Here is a 22,726-nt window from a genome sequence, read left to right on the forward strand (position 1 = left end):
TAACACATTATCCATCCCTATATATATATTTTGAATGAATTTCAGTAGTTTTCCTAAGATGGAAGTTTTTATTCAATATCTTCCATCATGGAAGATTTAAGCCTCTTCCTTGTTTCACAAATTTATACTGTTACCAAAAGATATTGATGCAGTCATATAAGAAAACAGTCCCGTCCTCCAGGTTACTCCTCACACGTATCTATTAGAAACACATCGTAAAAGAGAGAGAGATTTTTCCTTCCAGCCTAAGGCTCTGTGGGTAATTGTTTTCTTTCAACACCTTCATTGAAATTCCCTGTGTAATGCCAACAGAGTGAATTATAGTTAAACCTTTTATTCTGCACATATGGAGCTGAGATAAAGAGATGGTGCCAGCAATATTACTCAGCTACTTTCAGTTTGGGGATTGAGGCTGATGTAAACCATTATAACTAGAGAGAAAATAATATTCAATTATGAATCACTGCCAGATGTGTGAATGTACGTCTTCAGGTTTCATTTTCTGAAGCATGCTTACTCTATTATATTCCTTTTCCACATTTTAAGTGATTCTCTTCCTATAGATAATGCATTCAATTGTATTAAACGTTTAGAAGATGCAAAAATTAATAAAACATATATTTGGAATACCTCTCACAATCCAAAAAAGAAATTGGAAATTGTAAAAAATTGAAAGTTGTGTACCAGTGTTCTGTAACCCAAGTCACAGAAGAGATGCCAGGGGACCTCACTGGGTATTTTCCTATTCTACACTTGCCCAGGGCAACCTCACCATGTTAATGCCCATGTGAGAGAGAGAAAGAATAAAGTAAAACAGGACATACTGATAGAAAAATTAATTGCAGTTCAGGGTAAAAATGTGGAGGTATCTGAGATTTGTGGTCTTGAGTTTCTGGACCCCAACTCTTGTGGTTTTATAGACCCCACCAGACTGTTCGGCATCCAAATGAGGGGACTGGAAGATGATCACGTTTCTGATGTCCTTGAAAATTCCTGATCTCCAGCCTGAAGTGGACCTTCAGTGTCTCTGTCAATGCTTTCACTTCCTATGCTCTGTGACTCTCCCATTCCTATTTCAAGTATTCTAAACCATCACCACATTCTAAATCCTCCCTTTTCACCTTGTTTCTAAGGGTCTTCCACAGACAACCTTGCCTCCACCTTCAGAAAGCCATTATGCTTTTTCCCCTCAATTGCCTACATATTCCCTACTTACCTAAAGATCTTGTACTATGTTGTTTGACAATACATGTTTGAGCATCATTGGTTGAGATAATATCCTTTCTCCTAATCATGGTCAAATCTGCTACCTGGAGCTCCTCACCCCGCCCCCCCCCTCCCCAGTTTGTTTTGTTAGTTTAGATTTGTTTTTTAATCAAACTGCCATCTTGTTCTTCTGGCCACTGCTCTATTGCACTATTAAATTAATTCTTCTTTATCCACTATCTTCAACCTTTTTCTACTTGACTGTATGTAAGCATAGTCTATAAATAATCTTGAAATTCTCTTACCTCACCTCAAAAAAAATTCCTCATTTGACATGCTTCCTTCTCTGCCTTTCCTTTCTTCTTGAGTTTCTCTCTCCTGAATAACTTCCATTCTAATTTATTGAAAGACTAGTTAACACTGTTGCATCTCCCTGCTCATCTCAAGGCTTTGCAGTCTGACTCCTGCCCCCACCACACTAGTAAAACTTTCTGGCAAAGATGATCATTGACTTGGAAGTTCCCAAACTCAGTGACTACTTTCCAATCCTCTTCTTATTGGCTCTATTTTTCATATTTTTGACCATTCTCTCTTTCTTCAAATCTATACTCCCTTGGCTTATCATTCATGTTTTAAAAACATTGAACATCTATTATGTGCCAGGTACCATGCTAGTTGATATGTATAAAAGAATGGGTAACTGCTTGCCCTCAAGGACCTTAGATAGTTCTTGTCAAGACAAATAGGTAAAAAGAGAATTATAATCCAATGTGATAAGTACTCACAATTAAAGATGTCATTCAGATGTCATTCAAGAAACCTCTCTGTGATCACCTGTTTTGTAGCCTCCCTCCAAATTTGGCTTGAGGATGATGATGCCAGATGTGCACCAGAGGGTACGAAAAGGTTTATATCTCACATAATGAGACTTTCTGGGGGATAGCAGGGAAGGCTCCCAAGCTGGTCCAAAAATGGCTTGATAGAACAAGGAAAGGAAATTGGCTTGAGGTTTTTATAGTGGTTAGGGAGTGGGACCAGGGTGAGGGTTCCACAAGCATGTGGTTTGAACTTCCCACTGGTGCCAAAGGAAGAAATAACCAGCGTTTCTTATCAGCTTGCCCAGATGTGGGGCAGACAAGGAAGAGAATAAGGTGAGACTTAAAAGCTGCCAACATTCAAATATAAAATTTGAATTAGATTCTCTGTTACAATTCATCCAAGTAGGTTAGATGCCTGCCTATGTTCTGCTAACATCCTGTTCTTTATTCTAATATTATACTGACAATATTTTGTAATAATTCATTTATGTGCTTTTAAAGGCATTGAGTATATATTAATCATTGTTGTATTCCTGGCCCATTAACTATTATGTTTAAAATGTGTTTGTTGAATGGATGAATGAAATTATCAGTAGATCATAATTAAAAAGTAGAAAGACATTTTAAAAACTAAGAATCAACTGAAGAGAAGAGATTTGACACCTTCTAAGGACTGAGAATGCTGTGGTAGTTATGACAGGCTAAGCTGGGGCAGTTGCTTGACATAAGTCTTGAGTGGTAAATAGAAAATTTCTTTTGAAAAAGCTACTTTCCCCATTGAACACTTTAAACCTGTCAGTTTGTAATCATAATTACACTGCAGTTTCCTCACCTTGACACCTAGAAAATGAATTTCTACTTTCAGATGGAGTAAGCAGGCATCTTCTAAGACGCCATCTGAGAAGGATTTAGAAGTTTCAGCTCTCCAATTTTCTTGTCAGTTTGTGACAACTCTCAAAATTTGTACTGATAAAGCTCTTTTGTAGTAAAGCATTAATTCTGTATGACTTCATTTTAAAGACTGCAATATGATAAGGGGAAATCGAGACATTCACTTACAATTATAATTTACTATATTTTATTGCTTATCAGAAACTGTTTTGAGTAAATGCAACCTGTTAGGAAAAAGATTTTGGATCAATACAAAGATGACCTTTATAGCAGTGAATTGCACCATGTTAATTATTCGTTGCTTCTTAACAAACTACTGCAAATGTTTGTGACTATTTCTCATGATGCTGGGGGTTGACTGGGTGGCTCTTCAGCTGGTCTCCCCTTGCTCACTCACCTTGCTGCATTCAGCTGCTGAGTCTGCTGGGAGCTGAGCTTATCTGGGACAGTGAGAATGGCCGGACCTCTCTGTCATGTGGTCTTTCTACCTGGGCTTTTTCACAAGCCTGGTAGTCTCAGGATCCTAAGAAAACAAAGGCAAAAACTGCAAAGCCCCCATTGAGGCCTAGGCCCCAAAACTCACAAAATGTCACTCCCACCACATTTTTTCCACTACCAGGCCAGCACAGTTTCAAAGGGGTGGAGACATGGACTCCATCTCTGGATAGGGGGAGGAGTGAAGTCACTTGGCAAAAGTTTGTGCACACTGTTCTAGCCATTCAGCAATCCACTGCAGTCCAATTTTAAGCCACAAAGTATTCACATGCCTTCAGCATGCAAAAGATGCTCACCCACATCCCAGGCCTCCAAAGTCTTCTCCCAATTACAGTATCAGTCTTGAAGTACAGGATCTCATGATCTGCACCTGGTCAGATATGGCTGTGGCTTCTCAGGTGCAGCTTCTTTTGATGATTCTTTTCATGCCACACACTCAACATACAAAGAAAAGAAGTAGGCTGACTGTTGAAAGATGAAAGCTGGGAGTTCTCTTCCTTATTTTGAGATGTTTCTATCCCTTGGGCCAGTAAACTCTCTTAACATTGCTGTGAGTCTTATTGGGGTTCATCCCACACCCCCAAAGCAATATGCAAACTTCTTTTTGAGACAGATCTCTCTCTCTCTCTACTTTGAGCATGTAAAAATTGATGGTGGGCCACACCCTTAGGATTTCCAGAAGCCTTTTTAACTGGATGAGAGTTTACTAGGCACCACCTTAAATCTTTCCAAGATGTTATCAAAGGGTTTTATAGCTACACATTTGAATAGATATTTATCGTAAGGCCATTTTTTACATAGAATTTTCTACTGTATGGAAATGTGAATCAGTTTTATTTTTCAACTTAGCAATTCCTAGCTCTTCTGTATTTCCTCTAAATTCTGCTTCCAAACTGAATGATTTGCTCTTTAGCTTATCTTTGTCTTCCCTCACCTTATCAGTTGCAGCTGAAAGAAACCAAGTGGCCCTTCTGACAATCTGCCTGGAACTCTCCTTAGCCAGATCCAGAAATTCATTTTCTATATTCCAAGTTGCTGCAGACAATAGCTTTGCCAATTGTTCTGCCACCGTATAACTGAATTGCCCTTTTTCTGGTCTGCAGTCGGCAGTTTCCTCAGTAATAAGCCAGCATCCAGCCTCTGCCTGCCACAAATCCCAAAGCCAATGCAACATTATTTTTAATTTTTCTTTTCTCAGCACCCCTTGCTGATACCAGTTTCTGTATCATTGTCTATTGCTTTGTAACCCCCACAAAATTTAGTGGCTTGAAACAATAGCAATTTATTATTTCTCAAAATTTTGTGGGTTGGTGGGGTGGGTCTTCTGTAAACTTTCCTGGGGTCCTTCTATGGCTGCACACAGCTGGGAGATTGACTGTGGGCTGAGCTCAGCTGGGATGGCTGAGATGCCTGGAACTTTCCCTCTATGTAGTTGTCATGGCCCAAGAGGGCTTTTGTAGCCAAAGGACTAAAGAAAGCACTGGACACGTTCTGAGACATGAGCTTTTATTATGGCTTACCTACAGGGTGGGGAAGTCAAGCCACATTGCCCTGAAATCAGGAGCTTCTCTGAATGGATTCAGGAGCTGCTCTGAATGGCGGCCAGTTCAGAGCACAACGTGGAAATAGTCCGCCCTTTGGGGGACTGAATAAGCTGGTTAAAAGGGCTCGACGTTCCAGTGGGTATGCGAGCATAAGGCAGGGAGTGGGGGTCATGCAACGTAGGGAGGGGTTGATTGCAATCAACAGGAAGGAGGATTGGATTATAGAGATAACAGTATCTCAGGGAGTCTCAGGAAGGAGGTAGTTTCAGGTATAGATTACAGTTAGCATCTGATACTACAAGGAGAATAGGTCAAATCATAACTGACCTAGGTCACGCAAGCTGCTGTGTACAGTCTTCAAGGCCCGTAGTGAATGCCCTGTGTCGGGGTTCCCACAGAAGTCTTTCATCTCAGTCTTCTTATAGCAAGATGATGTTCTCAGGGTTCCAAGAGAGCAAGGGGAGATGCGGCAAAGCATCTTGAGCCCTAGACTCTGGAACTCACACAGTGTCAGCTCTGCCACTTGCTGTTGGTCAAATCAAGACACATGTTCTCCTCAATTATTCAAGGGTAAGACTCCATCTCTGGAGAGGAAAAACAGCAAAGTTTTATTTTCAAGGAACTTTCATATTGTTAGGATAGGAGGAGTGTGTGAGCATTAAACAATTGACTACATATCCAAAGTCAGAAGGGAATATTGTTTTAATTAGGAATAGGCTTAGTTGTAAGTACAAATCCCCCACCTCCTGCCCCAGAAAAATAGGGCTTAAGCAAGGCAGGTGTTCATTTCTCTCTTATGAAAATCTGCACTTAGGTGATCCAGAGCTGTGTAGTAGCTCAGGCACAAAAATCTCATGCCATTAGAGTTCTGCTCATTGTGAAGGACTTCCATGTCCAAGGACACCATCAACTTTAGGGAGGGAAGTCCTGGGAATAGTCTCTGCCTACCCCACAACTGCACCTGATGAGAGAATATGTCGAATAAGACTAGTTGTTTATAGCAGTTAGAATCGTCCAATAGTTTCCCAACACGCTTGGAATGACATCAGAAGCGTTACATTGCCCTGAAATGTCCCACATGATTTTGCCTTAGCACCCAAGCCAATCTCGCTTCCTACCTCTCTTCTCATTCACAGTGCTGTGGTCTTGTTACAGATTCCAGGACATGCCAAGCACACCCCCTCCGAGGAGCATGTGTATGTCTCTCTGCCTGGAGAGCTATTCCCGCAGATCTCTGCATGGTTTGCTTACTCACATCAGTCAGGTTTCTTCTGTTCCCACCAGAGAAGCCTTCTGTTACTCGCCTACATCCAAAATTATAGCCAGCCTCTCTCTATGCATTTCCCTGCTGCTTTCATAACATTATGCTGCATGATATTATTAATGACACAATTTATGACTGTATATCTCTGTTGTCTGTCTGTCTATCCATCCTTCTATCTGACCGTCACTTTCTCTGTATCTTTATCATCTGTCTCCCATACCAAAGAGAAAGTCAGATAAAGGTAGATTTTCTTTCTTTAATTTCTTATTTTTTATTGATAGCTTCCTCAAACAGGTCATAAATGTTTGTTAAATGGGTGCGTGATATAGAAAGCTAGCTGTATCTCAACAGCTCAGACATAAATTTCTTACTTCGGCCAATCTCAGCCATTGCTCAGTTCAGAATAGGAGGAAATGGGTACGTTCACAAAACTTGAAGGGGAGGTAAGTGTAAGAGATAGAGTTCTGCTTGTGCCTTGCACATCACCCGAAGTCTCTTTTCCTTCTCTTCCCCACACCTGATGACTCCTACTTACAAATCTGTGACCTAAACAATTAGCCACTTCTGTTCACAGGTCATTGTAGGCAGAACTGGAATCTCAGGATTCTCAGTCTAATTTTTCCCTCATAGGAAAATAATGTTTAGAGATCTGACAAAGCAAATACTGTTAGAGGGGATGTAAATAAACTATTTGTAATTAGTAGTGAGCTGAAGAAATAAGCACTCAGGTTTTCCTAACTCTACTGAATTCATCATTTTCAGGTTGTAGAAACGCCCACCACAAATTGGTCACCTGTCATGCAAATGCATGCTGAAAATATTTCTGACATCAGAGTCTAGCTCATAAATGGAATATAATAATCATGTCGATATTAATCATAAGGAGGTATAATTACTGAGATGGTTTGAATAAAATTTAATCTGAACTTTCCTCCATCCAACCTCTGTCGAATAACTTTATCATATCAAAGTATTCTGAGTGGCTGTATAGTTAGTTACATACTGCCTTTCCTCTATATTGCTCAAGTTCCTCATTCATTTCTTAGAATATTCCATTTGTTCATGTTTCTCTGATAGGAATAAACCCTCTGATAAGTGAAATATAGGTAATTTAGGTTTATCAAAGCACAATGACAAAACCAGAGATTAAAGTTTTGGCCCATCAGAGGAGATGGAAACATGCTTAAGAATTTTTCGTATTCACTTTTCCCATAGTGGTGAAAGAAAGATGGAATTGTGAGAAAAATATTGTGGTATCTCAAAATGTTATGAAAACTTTTCTATGTGATTTTTTGCTGGCCTAATAACATAGGAAATGCTATGCCACCAAAGAAATCTCTAGAAGTCAATGTGCAGGTATCTCTTTCCCTTTAAATTTGCCCACTATCCCAAAGGTTGATGACTATAAAGCAGATGGTACTATAAGAGCATGACCCAAAATTCCAAAGAAATGATGGAATGGAAAATAATAGCTCTTAATCATATGGTGTGGGGTTTTACTTTTGGCAAAGGAGACTTCATTGTTTTCTCTCTCTCTTTTTTAACACACATATCATAGTAGCTGAAAGTTAGACACTCCAGTAAAATAGAATGATGATTTCTTTCACATTCAACCAAAGCCCCACTGAACAAAGTCTTGCCTTATCACTTAAGTGGCTTTAACACAACCTAACACATGAGAAATGGGGAGACTTTTATGCCCTAAGCTTGTATACAGTGACAGCTGTGTTTCCTGGTAGAAGTGGCTTTGCTTTCCTTTTCTTGATCTATTGCCTACAAGTTGCTGAAGAGCTACTAAGCTGAAAGCAGCTGACAAACATTTCAGAGCAGTAGCACTAAAGCAACAGTGGAAAGGACTGTGTTTTGGCCATGAAGGATTCTTGAAAAACAAATAAACCCAGACACAAAGATCTATATCAAACTGATATTAATCTGTGAGATCTGTGAAATGGGAGTATAATGGTGTACATCAAGACTCCATAGCACTACAAAGTTGATTTTGAATCTTACTTTGGTCATTTAATAGCTGTGCGATGAAGGGTACATTGTCCCCAATCAGCTCATAGGAAGAGTCTTCATTAAATGAGATCATTGATGCAAAACATTTAGCACATTCTTGTATTTAGTAAATATTTACTAAGGGTGGTTTACTGTGTTGTGGGAATAGATTGAGGAATGAAAAGGAGCTGCAACTTGACCTTATCATGTTTCACTCTGGGGGAGATACAAAAATCAAGTAAATAAACACTAGAAAGTGCCCTGAGGAAATAAGCAAGGCACCACCATGGTAGAGTAAAACAGGACAGAGGAGGGATGGGAGAGAGAGAGTTGGGAAACTTCTGGGATGAGGGACCCAGGAAGACTTCTCTGAGGTGATGATATAATGAGACATTTCAGATGAGAGGAAGGCACCAACCATAAAGCAAGGTTGGCGTGGGAGAAGTAGGCACGAGGGGACTCCAGGAGAGGGAAACACATGCACAAAATCCCAAAAGCAGAAAGGAGCTCTGGTGTTAAAGGGTAGAAAGGACACCAGCCAGGTCTGGGGATGCTGGGCACGAGGTGGAGCAAAGCCTGGCAGGCAGTAAGCATTTGCAAATGGTAGCAGTTCTTATTGTTGGAGGTTTTATAAGATAATTTGTAAAAACACATCTACTATAGTGCCTGAAACATAATAGTGCTCGATCATCGGTATTTTCTGTTACTTAAGCAGCACTCTCTCTCCCTGTTGCTTTTATTCTTCTTACCTTCACAGCAGCAATATTAAGCTGATGAATTCTCTAGATATTCCACACGTGGTTGGTGGCCCCTTTGGAACATTTATTTCTCAAATACACTTACATCATTCACTCCAAAGTTGTTTTGGTTTTATTTATTAAAATATTTTTGTTGTTGTTTATATGTTTATTCACTTCTTGTATATCAGTTTTTTGGAAATGCTTTTTAATTTTCTGCCCATTTTCCTTTTTTAAACAATTTTATTGGGCTATAACTCACATGTCATACAATCCACCCATTTAAAGTATACGATTCAATAGCTTTTAGTATATTCACTTAGTTGTGAAACAAACACCACAATCAATTTTATAGCATTTTCATCACTGCCCTCCTCCCAAGAAACTACATATCCATTAGCCCCTCAATCTCCCTCTCCCCTCAGTCCCTGGCTACCAAGAATCTACTTTCTGCCTCTATGGATTTACCTATTCTGGACATTTTGTATAAATGGAACCATACAATATTTGGCCTTTTGTGACTGGCTTCTTTCATTTAGCATAATGCTACTAAAATATTTTTTAAAGAAAAATGACTAAAGAAATTATCTTAAGATTGGGCTAGTTCGATACCAAACCTCACACTTGGTATTAAGAGCAATAACCTTTACTGTGGTTTTCAGAAAGAAAAAAAAAATAGGAGCCCTTGCCCTAGAGAGGGGGATTCAGGAACCCCACAGACTGCCCCCCTTCTCCAGGCATTGCCGCCACTCACAGCGAAGTCTGTTCCGCTCTTCAAACTATCACGAATGATTAATTTGAGATTCTGGACTCTTCCGAGTGAACAAAAGACATGCTCAGAGTGTGGGTGACATTTAGTCAGCCCTTTAATGTGATTCTAATGGTTTGTATGTGTGTGATAATTAACAGTAAATTCATTATGAAAACCCTTTTACCACAGGGTTGACACCAGCCAAAGCCTGAGGCAGCTCGGGGAATTCTGGGACACAACATCTGTTCCAGCAAACATAACTCAGACACTCCAAATCTGTGCTCGCTCATTGGTGCTTAATAGCTTCTTGAACAGCTCCTTTTCTCCTCAGGACATACACATTCAGACACAGAAGACCATAAAGGCCAAATGTCTTCTTTAATTTTCCCAGGCTTAGCTAGCTGAAAGGAAACTGTCAAGAGCCATAGCAACTGGCTATGAGAAGAGAAAATAATAACAATAATAATAATAAAAGGAAAGAAGTGAAAAAAGAAGCTAATTGCAGATTCGATTGATTTAAGCTTTCATTTTTATCTATTTTACTCCTTTGTGTTAGATTTTCACGTATGTTTAAAATAGTATGTATAATTCGAGCATACCTACTTTGTTATGATTTACTGCTAATAACTTTGCTGAAGTGTAAATGGCCCCACATACTAATTGGGTGTGCTTCCGGTGACATATGCAAACTGACTCAGAAACTAACATATGCTGTTATTACTCATAATAGATCAGCTTTGTCTGAAATATTTGTGCCCAAAATTACCATTTGGCATGTCTTCAAATTCAAATCCACCTTCTGCCCTGAGATGAAATTCAAGGATTTGTTTTCTGTTTTATATATTTTGGAGAGGCTGCTTTCACTGCTACAATAAGGAGTTTTCAGTGTTTACATTATAGTGACTATTTATGGGGGTTTAATATGTTGCTTGTTGCAAATCACACCCGACGGAAACTTGGCAACGTGGCATAGAGATGTGGGACCACATTCAACTATATTTAACATAGTATCAGGCGGTTGATCTCTTGAAAATCTATGGTGTTAAGTGGTATCTAATATAATCTTCCATACACTTTTTTATCTTTTGCATTGTAGAAGTTAAAAATGGTGCTGAGGCTTACAGTAATTTCGTAGGGAAGTTGTGTTTTCTGGTTGTCAACAAGTTACTGGGTGACAGGGCAAGAAGAACCTAAAAAAAACCTTGTGTCTTGAATTGTTAATACTCTGTGATTGTCACTGGATGTTTGGCCACGTTATCTTTTAGCATGTACCTCCTCTTGTGACTGAATAGAAGATGGAGGCAGAAACTGAATTGAGAAAAACACGGAGATGCTAAATAGTAGTAAAGTAGCCAAAAATGAAATGTTTGCTTTGTATTTGCAGGAGCATTTTGTATACTTCTATTCAGGTTTAAAATATTGCACTAAACTGTGAAGGCTAATTAGCTAAAATACTTTGGATAAGTGGGAAGGGAAAAAGCAGGTCCTTCATTTCAGAAACTTTAATTTGTAAAAAAGTAAAATGTTTTAGATTTTGGAGAGTGTTATGGTCACTGTAATGTTTCTGAATCAGATTATGTAATAATAGCATCTCCAGTTGGTCTTTTACTTCAAAGGAAGATTTCTTTTATTACCGAAAATAATAATTTTCACTTCGCCACCGGCCCTGAGCATCCCGCACGTTCTCGCTGACTATGCAGACTGCAAGGTGCATACCGTCCTGATACTGGGAAGGCGCCAAAGCTAGTCACGTGGGTCAGGAGACAGGTCGGGGCAGCATGACCACCGTGTTCACTCCCTGGCAGCGGAGGACTGGCTTGCTTGCTGCTTGCTCGGTAAAGGCTCCCTCGGCTGTGGACTCCTCAGCTGCTGTACAACCAGCAAGCCGTGTAGCATCCATGTGGGCCCGTGGCGTTGCCTCGGGCAACTCGGGGGCCCGGGACCCAGCGGCTCTAAGTTGATGTCGCTGCTGTTTGCTGTGGTGTGTGTAATATGCTGTCTTGTCTGCTTTTGTGCTCTATGAAATAGTATCAGATTTATTCCTTACCTTCCTCTGTGAGGTGGGGGTTCCTCCCTGACAAGTATATTTTGAAAGATTCTAATCACGTAAAATAGTGTATTGACGAAGTATAATAAACGATAGGAGGTATTTTACATAGATGACTATAAAGACACTACCATTATTTTTTTTAAATAGTTGTCTATCTCTTAATAGAATCAAGTTAAAAATATTTTCCATTTATTGACATCTATTATGCAGTTTTTTACTGTCTCAACAACTTTATGAGGTCAGTTTTATTATACTGTTTGTACACATGAAGAAAGTTAGCTTGCCCAAGTCAGATGGCTTTTGAACCCAGGTCTGACTCCAAATTCAGTCCTAACAATGTCTAAATTCAACTCTTTTAAGGCCAATGTCTGCTTTAAGTATTTTACAAGTAATTTTATTCCTTAATGTCTATTGTATGTGCTAAAACATTTATTCTTGGAAATACAGACTTCTGCCTCCAGATATGGCTCTTTTTCTCTTTTTGTTCTCTGACACTGTCTCTCTGAAATCATAAGACATATGTTTGGCATAAAATCAGGATTTTAGGTAATAATTTGAATACTGCTTGAATGTCATGGAATCTGGGCTGTTTCTATTAAGTAAAGTAAGATGTTTAAAATAAAGTTAAAGTTGATTGTTCATACCAGTAAACAACTAGATAGTCCAATAAAGACTGAAATTATTTACAGTAAACCAATTCATGAGATATTAAATTTGCTTTGCCTTTATATACAATAGAATGTGGTTTTGCCAGTCAGCTTAAAGCTATAGATAAGGGAGGAGAATCTAGGCTACATGAAGGACCAGATGCAGTAATCCAGTGGGACATATTTGATATCTTATTAGAGTTTTGGGTTTTTTTCAGTTCCTAATGCTGCTGGCTGGATCCACTATAATAACATAGTTACAATAAAGCAAAGTCAACTGATCCTACTGAGTCAGTCTGATTAAATTTTTAAAACTTTACTTATTGCCAAATCTTCTAAATGCATGCAAATAATTAATACACGATTGAACATCTATTGGGGCTCTATAGTATTTAGGCCAAAACTTAGCAAAATAATAACAGACCTTACAATGTCCTGTGGAAAATAGCAGAGGTGGATTTCTCTGAATCATTAAGTACACTTCCAAATATTGCTTTGGAGAGTCTTCTGCACTTGAAATTGGAAATTTGGGGCCGTTTCAATTGTCAAGCTAATGTTTGAAAAAGGGAGCAACAGTTCTAGTTACGTAAGGTAGGTCCTGCCTCTGTGGGTACAGAAATGGCTGAGGCAGGCCTGGTGAACTGAATCTAATGCGCTCAGGCATAGAGTTTGAGGAGAAAGTGCTCAGAGCTTTGTGGAGCTGGAGCTTAATTAAGTAACCAGTTCATCTCTGCTGTACTTGTTGCTGTATAGTATTCTGAGGAGGTTATTATATTTGTCAATGTCCATATCAGTCAATCAACAGGTAACTTAAATCATTTTTTCCAATGTGTTAATATGATTTACTCCTCTTTATTTACTGGATTCTCAAACAAACCAAGAACTCATTCATTACTTCCATTTGGAAATCATTTCTTCATCTTAAAGAATTACAGCTTTCAGCATTATGTGCATTTTTGTGGTGTTAAATTCATTTCTCATTGTAGAATCATTTTTATTGATTTCATTGAACATTTTTCATTCTGCTTCCTATTCCATTAATTTTTATCTGAGCTTTTTTTTGCTTACTTAATACATATTAAGAGACAAAATATACAGTCAAATCAGTATTCTGTAATTTCCTTTTGTTTAATTGAAACTTTCAAACCATCCCTCTACATTTCAATTGATATGGCATATTCCCAACTTAGCATCTCCTTCAAGAGAAAAATAACTATAAATAAAAATAGCCACAGCCATGGCCACAAAAAATAGTCACAGTCATGCTAAAGACGACTGTCAAGTGTGAAAGAGGAGCAGTCGGAATAAAAGGGACGCAAGTCTTAACCAATTGAGGGTAAGATTGTCTTGCCTTTTGTAAATGTTACAAAATTATTCAATCATTTGAACACATTGCTAAAGTCTTCCCCAGAGTCTTTGAAAGGACCCATGGTAGGTAAGGGACCCTGAAACTTAAGCTTTGCTAGTTTTGTGGTAAATGGGCCGCTGCTGCCTACCTGAGGACCCAACCAGCCAGGAGTATTCCCTAGAGCTTGAAGTTGCAGGTGGCTTCTAGGGTAAAATGTTTCAGAACCTTAACCTTGCACGAGGCAGAGAAATGGGTTGGGGAAGGTGATCTAGACCATACCACCAAGGACTGTTGGGATTTGAGAACTGACAAGAGTGACAACTTGAGCTCAGCTGAAGGTTGCTTTCCCTTTTATTCACTACTAAAGAAGCCAACCAATGGTGCAAAGAAATAAATATATTAAGGGAACATTGCCCCCAATTCTCCCCTAATTCCTTATGGAGAAAGCCTAAAGTTCACTGCCAAAAAAAGTCTCAAAATTGGGTAACTCTCAGGGGCAGAGGGCTGGCCTCAACTCTTTCCTAGGCTGCCCAGAAGAAAAGCTACTTTGGCCCTCGAGGGCACTATTGAGCGAATAAATTAATGAACAAATGAAAACCCTGATCTTCAAATGCCCAGGTGACCATAGGTATGGGATCCCTGTTCTGGGTTTTGCAACACATCCAGATTATCAGAAATTTGGATGAAAATACAAAGTTTTAGAAATTAGAAGATAATTACATCCTAGTTCAAAAGGCAAACAGTATTTCCTAGTTGTCACACTTATTACTTGACTCAATGAAATCTATTGCATAGATTTGGAGCTGAGGAGTGTTTCGCATGAATACCCTTTGACTGGTCCTGTAAAGCCTTGTGTTCCACACAATGACAAAGCAATAGCTCATGTTTTGCTGTGTTTAGGTGAATAGAATGGGTGGGTGGTACATAGGAGCGGGGCTGACTGAAGTTCAAAATGCAAAAATTCACCCCCATCTTAAAATTTTTTAAAAAAATTGTTATATTCTGAAACTTTAAGAGTGCAGAACATTTTACTCTGTGTAACTTCCCAACGACTGTCTTTTATAAGGGATTCTAAAGGAATACAGTATTTTCTCCCTTAGAGAAAGAAGCAATCTTTCAAAATTAATGTAAGCTTTTTGCTTTATTGTCAGTCACCTTTGGCATATCATGTAGCAAATCTCATGCTAAAAATCCACATGTGGAACATTAGTAAAATCCACAAAATCCTCTTGGAAAAAAAGAAAAACTTAGAGAAACATCCTAAGGCATAACATGCAAAACCACTTTTCACTAATCAAAGAATCATTGCAGACTTGGCTGACAATACAGTAATAAATGACCTTCATTGTTTCTCAGAAACTATATGCTCTGTGAATACAGCACATTCCACATTATCTAAAACTCAGAATTGAAGATCGAGACTGTTTTTAGTCCAGCAAGGGAATGGAGGATGACTTTTCACTTAATTCCCATGCCCTGGTACATGCCCCCAGCGAAATCGTTGACCTTTCTGTGTTTACATTCTTAGAAATGAAACCCTAACCTGATTAATAAGGATGCAGAAAGAATTAGCTTGAGCTTATGATTAATTCAGCTGCGTCAATTTATTTTGCATACACTAACTAAACCAGAGAAATCTAGATCGCCTGGTCTATATATTTCATTTAATCTAAATTGACAACAATTTCCAAAACGTGTGCATTTGACTTTTTTTCCTAAAGAGTTGGGAAAGCCATCCATAATTCTACTTAATACTGGTTTTGTATTGAAGATAGAGGACATTAAATAGATTAGACCACCAGGAAACCAGTGTTTTCTATCGTTATTTTACAAGTTAAATAAGAAACTCTCTTGTTTATGATCAAGATACCTAAGGAAACTGTGGTAAGCAGGTTATTATCTTAAATACTCAAAGATATAAACTAATTCTACTCTGAAATGTATTGAAGATCCAGGGTAAGTATTTTGGAGGACATGTTTTGAACAACAAATTCACAACTAATACTAGTTGTGTAGGATGAAAATTATCAGAATGAACATTTTTGTTGGGCAGGTGGGAAGTTGGAAATCAGTCACCACAGCATCCGAGTGTAAGGAAAAACCCATCTCTAGGTTGGTCTACCCCATACATCCAAGACTTTTCCCCAAAACCCACAGGGGATCAGCATCTACAAAATCTGGAGAAGTGGCTATTTCTGATTATAACAGCTGAAACCATTTCTGGTCCAGTGTTCTCTTCTGAAAATAATGTAGCAGCAACAGCATTACTGACACTGAAACAATTTTTGTGAGAATTATCTTCAAAAAGTAAGCAAGATGTTAGAAAACTGTTTGCTTGACAGTAAAGAGATTAATATTATTTATGCATTCTTTCATTACACTCCCTTGATTTTGAATAATTCTTCCATCAGAGAAGCTCAAAATCCTCTAAATATAGCACATGTCCTTAAGTTGGACTATAGAGTGATCATCTTAGGATATTGGCCATTCCCCGCTGTGTGGGACATGACTCCCAGGGGTGTAAATCTCCCTGGCAATATGGGACATGACTCCCGGAGATAAGTCTGGACCTGGCATCATGGATGGAAGAGAAATGAAACAAAATAAAGTTTCAGTGGCTGAGAGATTTCAAATGGAGTCGAGAGGTCATTCTGGAGGTTATCCTTATGCATTATATAGATATCCCTTTACAGCTTTTAGTGTATTAAAATAGCTAGAAGGACATACCTAAATCTATTGAGCTGCAACCTAGTAGTCTTGTGTCTTGAAGACAAGTGTATAACTCTACAGCGTATATGGTATGACTCTGTGATTGTAGAAAACCTTGTGGCTCACACTCCCTTTATCCAATGTATGGACAGATGAGTAGGAAAAAGGGGAACAAAAAGTAAATGAATAATAGGGGGTGTAGGGGGGAATGTTGTTTTTGGTGTTCTTTTTTACTTTTTGTTTTTATTCTTATTTTTATTATTTTTTGGAGTAATGAAAATGTTCAAAAATGGACTGTGTGATGAATGCACAACTATATGATGATACTGTGAACAACTGATTTTACACTTTGGATGATGGTTTGGTATGTGACTATATCTCAAAAAAATTGCAAGGGAAAAAAAAGATGCTGGCCATTCATTCGTTCATTCACTCATTTAATAAGCATTTACTGAGCAGTAATTGGACCAGCTAAAGGGAAGGAAGATGCAGCCCTTGCCCCCTGGGAGTTCACAGGTCACCATCCAGAGACTGCCTCCTGGGGAGTAATCTTTGGGAAAATGATGATCTGGTTTTTGAGTTTATAAGCCCAGAAATTCCATGTATCCGTGTACCCAGAGGTAATTGGGCACAGAAGGACAAACTCATGAGACCAATGTATTGACCAGAATGTTAATAATCAATTCATTTACAATGAAAAACCTGACATCCAGGAAGATCAGAATCTTTATCTTTTGGCCAGTGCTATCTCCTTAACAGCAAAACCTACCTGGGATGTCAAATTAGATTCAGAAGGGTACATGAGGAGCAAAGGATATGAAGAAATGGAAACCAATGTGTTTTTTTCCTTTTTTCCAGAAGCACCACAGATGGGATTTTTTTTTTTTACTTCTTTTAATGCAATTTTATTGAGATATATGCATGTACTGTACAATCATTCAAAGTGGAAACCAATGTTTCTGAGGGATGTGTCATCATTCTGCATCTCACACAGTGAGTGCTGCTGTAGAGAGCAGGAATCTTTAGCCACACAGAATTAGGTCTCTTTCTCCTGTGGAGTGTTAGGGATCTACTGTCCAACTTCATGCTCTCTCACTATCATTTCCATCTCCTTTCTGCAACATTGCTTTTCTTCAGATATGCATATTATTACAACTGATTAAATTTGAGGCTGCCTACTTGCAGCTTCACCATCCTGAGTCTAATCCCCTGCGATATTCAGTGGAACTTGGTTGCTCCTGAAATTCTTCATCTCCCCATTTACAGATATTCATAGAATGAGATTACTTTTTCCATGAAATCATTATTACTAGACGATTTTTACATCCTGGTGAACAGCCCATTCCATACCTCATACCCCATACCCCATACCCCAGCTACAAAGATTCTCCTGCTTCCACTGTGCCTCTCATCTTATCTTGCTCTGAACTTCTGTCCTCTCTTCCCTACCCATGTAGTCAACAGAGAAAAATCTCACTGTTATGTGAATTGGTACCTTTATAGGAGTGGATTTGCCGAGTTCAGCCTAGTCTCAGAGCCATTCACAAATCCTTTTTCTCTCCTTGATCAGTTCTTTCTCCTAGTACTCAAAATGGCTATCCCCCTACCCTTACTTCTTTCCTAACTCCTCCCACCTCTGTCTCTTTTTCAATAGATGATCCTGTATCTTAAATGAAAGAAAAAAAATCGGAATCATCAGGCTTCCCATCACTATCCACAACTTCCTTCCAATGGCCATCTTCAAACTGTCTCTCATCTGCAGCTCCTGTGCTTTCTTCAAAGCGTCCCTCTTGGCTGTAGCAAGCTCACTCCTTCTGTCTGAGCTTATATAGTGCTCCAGTAAACTAATCAAGGCCCACACCTCCATGAAAATTATCCAACTAAAGATCTCGCCCTCAATTGAGTGATCTCCATCTTCATGGAAACATCCAATCAAAAGTCTCCAACCCAATCAACACCAATGTTTCCTGCCCACACAAGACTACATTGAAGACAATCTGTTTTGGGGGACATAATACATCCAAATCAGCACAGAAGGTATAAATAAGATAGTTTATAGTATTTGTCATAATTTATAAGTTAATAAAGGAGATATGAATAAAACTGGGAGTAGATTCTCCTTTAGGGCTCAGGTTTTGGGGCATTGTAAAGAGAGATTTCTGTTAGCATGAAGTTATCCAGTGGAGACTGAGCTAAGCCTTGTGCCAAAGTTGTCAGAGTAAATACCCTTGTGATTATCAACTTCAAACTTGGTATGTGTTATTGTCTGAAAGTTAAGCTTCACATTCATTTTTTCAAAGATCACAGGCATTTATCATTTTTTTCAAATGATAAATGCATGTAGTTATGTTCAATTGTTCAAAGAAAGCTCTGTAGCTTCCTCATTTAGATCAGTTTCCTAATATTCAAAATAAGAATTCTAGAAGTCAGTCTTATGCAATTGTATCAGAGGAAGAGCCACTGTGCTCCCTTTTCAAATTCTGCTGCATTGTTTGCTGCTATGAACCCAAGGAAATAACATTAGTGATATAGTGCTATTTTATTGAACCTGAGATTACTTAATCTCCAAATTGGTAAATATATGTATATGCTTCTAGCCAACTAGATTGAGATCAAATCATTGTAAACAGTGCATTTTAATTCTAGTAACAACATTCTTATATTTTCTAGCATGTCAGATAATATTTTTGGATTGCCAATAGAATATGTGCTGAGTTTGATAGAATTTTAATGGAAATTGCTCATTTAACTGCTGAAGAGCCCTGATCTTCTGTGGTCAACTACCACCATATCTCTTCTTTTTCCTTTTAAGGTTTGCAGCCAAGAGAAAGATCTAGATCCATCTGCTTTTAATCCTACAAACAGGGATGAATGTCTGAATCAAGGAACGCTGGTTCTTTCCTGTAAGAAAGCTGAAAATCTGTGGGGGAATCCTTTCAAAACATAATGTTGAAAGGAAACATTTTTCCATTTTATCTTCCTTATATTCAATTGCAATTTCTCAAAGAAGAACTCTAACAGAGCTAATTGTTCTTAGACATTTTAACTAAGTTACCACTGCTCAGAGGGTATGACTTTTCTTTCTTTCTTTCTCTCATTTCTTTTCTCCTTTTTTTAAAAAATGTGTGTGAAATGACAGTGAGCTACAAAGAGTTAAGTGGATCAAGGCATGTAAACACAACTTCTTCCTAACATGATATTCTTGCTTTTGGCCAACCACTTCTATTTCTCTCTTTCAGGAAGTGCTGGAGGGATGGAATAGGAATACTGAGCCAAATTTAAGAACTCTCAAGAAGAAACTGAGATCAGGTCTCTTTCTGCCTTAATATTTTCCAGCAGTGGTGGAACCACATGAGAGAAGAATAGCTATTAGCAATAATTTGGTGTTAGAGGTGGTCATGAAGCAGTGAAAGAAAAAAATCCCTCTCAAATATGCTTGTGAGTCATGCAAATTGGATTTGTATTGTTTGAGGGCAATCAGTGTTCCAAAGAATCTGTAAACAGGAAAAAGAAGTCTTATTCTCATCTTAACCATTCTAAAGCTGTTCCTTTCACCCTCAGTGACTATTGCTGGAACTTGCACATGGCAGGCACTCAATGACTATGTGTTGAATGATTTCTGATTGAGGACAGGTATTGTATCCATTTTATATATGAAAAATCATTTTTTTACATGACACTATCAGAGGTTAGAAAAATTGAAACATCGATATAATAATGCTTATTTTGTTACAATTTTTTTTTATCTATTGAGTAACTTTAATGTGCATGCATTAGTAGGTATTTCTCTTTGATAAGAGGACTTTCCAGAAGGCTCAACCAATTTCTGAGGACACAAGTGGAAGCATTTGAAAAGCAAACATTTGTTATCAATATTCTAAGATTTGATAAAAGAACAACGGTCTATTAATGGTAGTGTTGGTTTTGTTTACAAAAACAAACTTATTTTAAATAAGATAAACACATAAAACTATTTTTAAAGTAAGTTTTATTTAGCCATAAAAAGGAACAAAGTTCTGATTCGCCCAACAACATGGATGAACCTTGAAGACATCATGTTAAATGAAATAAGCCAGACACAAAAGGACAAATATTGTATGATGTCACCGATATGAAATTATTAGAATAAACTCAAAGAGTAAGAATTTAGGATGTAGCTTACCAGGGGATTGGGGAGGGGGGAGGCTGTGAATGGGGAGTTAATGCTTAAATTGTACAGAGTTTCTATTTGGGTTGATTGTAAAGTTTTGGTATTGGATGGTGGTGACGGTAGCAAAACACCGTAAAAGCAGTTAACACTATTGAGTTATATATTTGAGTGTGGTTGAAAGGGGAAATTTTTGGTTGAATATATGTTACTAGAATAAAAATTTTAGAAACACAAAACATAGGACTATATAACACAAACAGTGAACCCTATTGGTATATGATGGACTATAGTTAGTAGTACAATTATAAAAATGTTCTTTTACGAATTGTAATAAATGGACCACACTAATGCAAGGTGTTAATAATAGGGTGGTATATGGGAACTCTGTATTTTATACATAATTTTTCTGTAAACCTACAACTTCCCTAATAAAAGAAAGGGAATAAACAAAACAATACAAAACTATCTTTAAATTATTCCTTAAAAATAATTAACCATCCAGAAAGAAATATTTTCAGTCTGCTGCAGAAGTGAGAAGTTAATTGGTAAATGTAGTATTGTTTTATATTCACATTTCTTCTTATAAGTTAATTCATCAATTTTTACTTTTTTTAATATGAATGAACCTCAACTAGCAAGTCCTGCTTTTTAGGATTTTATAATGATGAATGAATGCTTCAGGGTCTTTAAATATTTGGGATGGACTGAAAACACTGGACGGGTACTAAGTGACAGGATAGTCAATGTGTATGGACATCAGGGCTGGTGGCTCAGATGAGGCCCAAGATGGAACAAGGGCTCAGGACCCACAAGGCTGCCACCTCCCATTTTCTGAGAGCTGAACAATACAAAACTGGCAAAGATTGAAAAATTGTTTGAAGTGTACTTTATATGGAGTTGAAGAAGCTTTCTCTTTGTCTATTTAATCAAATGCTCTTAAACATAAATTAAGAGAGAATATGAGAGGGATGAGATGTGGACCACAGATAATGTTATTGCATTATAAGATGGAATCATAGGAGCAGCCAAGACATTTATTGAAATGAGGTATTTAGTTTCAAAGCAGTCTACATTGATGTTCTGTTATAGCAATTTTAATTTGGCTGCATCGAATGATGGATGAAGATGCAGTTATCTGGTCTGATGGACGTGGTACTATGCAAGGGTACAACATGCTGTGCTTTCGTATTGAATAACTGAGCTTGCAGTTTTCTCCAGAGAACAACTATATGCTGCATTTTCAGCTAATATGCAATCTTTAACTTTCTGTTCAATTGACAGTACAGTCATGACTTCTTTTTTATCAAATGAGAAATAATTTTTCAGGATTGAGACAATCAGCACCATTAGATACAATTTGGTCAGCAATTCATCTGTGAGGATGGTGCCATGGGTTTTTTGGGGGAAAGTACTTAGGGTCTTATACTATATCAACTTCAGAGTCTTGTCAACAGCTTCAATTTTTCCTAATTTTCTTAAGTGACTTTTTATGGATTTATCACAAGGCTATTTAGACACTTCTTGAACTTCATTTTCTGGTGGTGCCATCTTTGAGTTAAGGAGTTTTATGTTTATTACTCACTTTTAAAACAAAACCACCTTTCATTTCCCCTAAATTTGCCTCTCTCCACTTCCAGAGGTGACACTAGTTATTGTATGTTCATGATTTTATGACTTTATACACACTGAGAATATTAAAACTGAGAGGAACTAACTTTGAAATGTCTTGATATTACAGAGTTGTAAATTCAGTCATAGAACAGTTACGTGTTGTGTTTTTGTTCTCCAAGGCCTTACAACTAATAATTGGTCCAGTGAATTTTCTACCATACTACTACTTGCTTTTTATTTGGTCTTTTGCAGGCAGCATAGTGTAAGGTAAAAAAAGAATGAGATTTGACATTGGAATACCTGGGTTTAAGTCCAGTTCTGCTACTATATGATTTCAGTATCTTTTAGGCAACTCCAGAAAATTTCCTCTGAATCTTAATTTACTCAACAGTGAAATGGAGATAATAATGATGCCTCTCTTGCTGGGTGGTTTTGAAAGCCAAATAAAATAATATGCATAAGAACACTTTGCAAACTGTAAGTGCTATTCTGTTCTTAGTTATTACC

This window comes from Choloepus didactylus, chromosome 14, assembly GCF_015220235.1.
Source record: "Choloepus didactylus isolate mChoDid1 chromosome 14, mChoDid1.pri, whole genome shotgun sequence".
Lineage (NCBI taxonomy): Eukaryota > Metazoa > Chordata > Mammalia > Pilosa > Megalonychidae > Choloepus > Choloepus didactylus.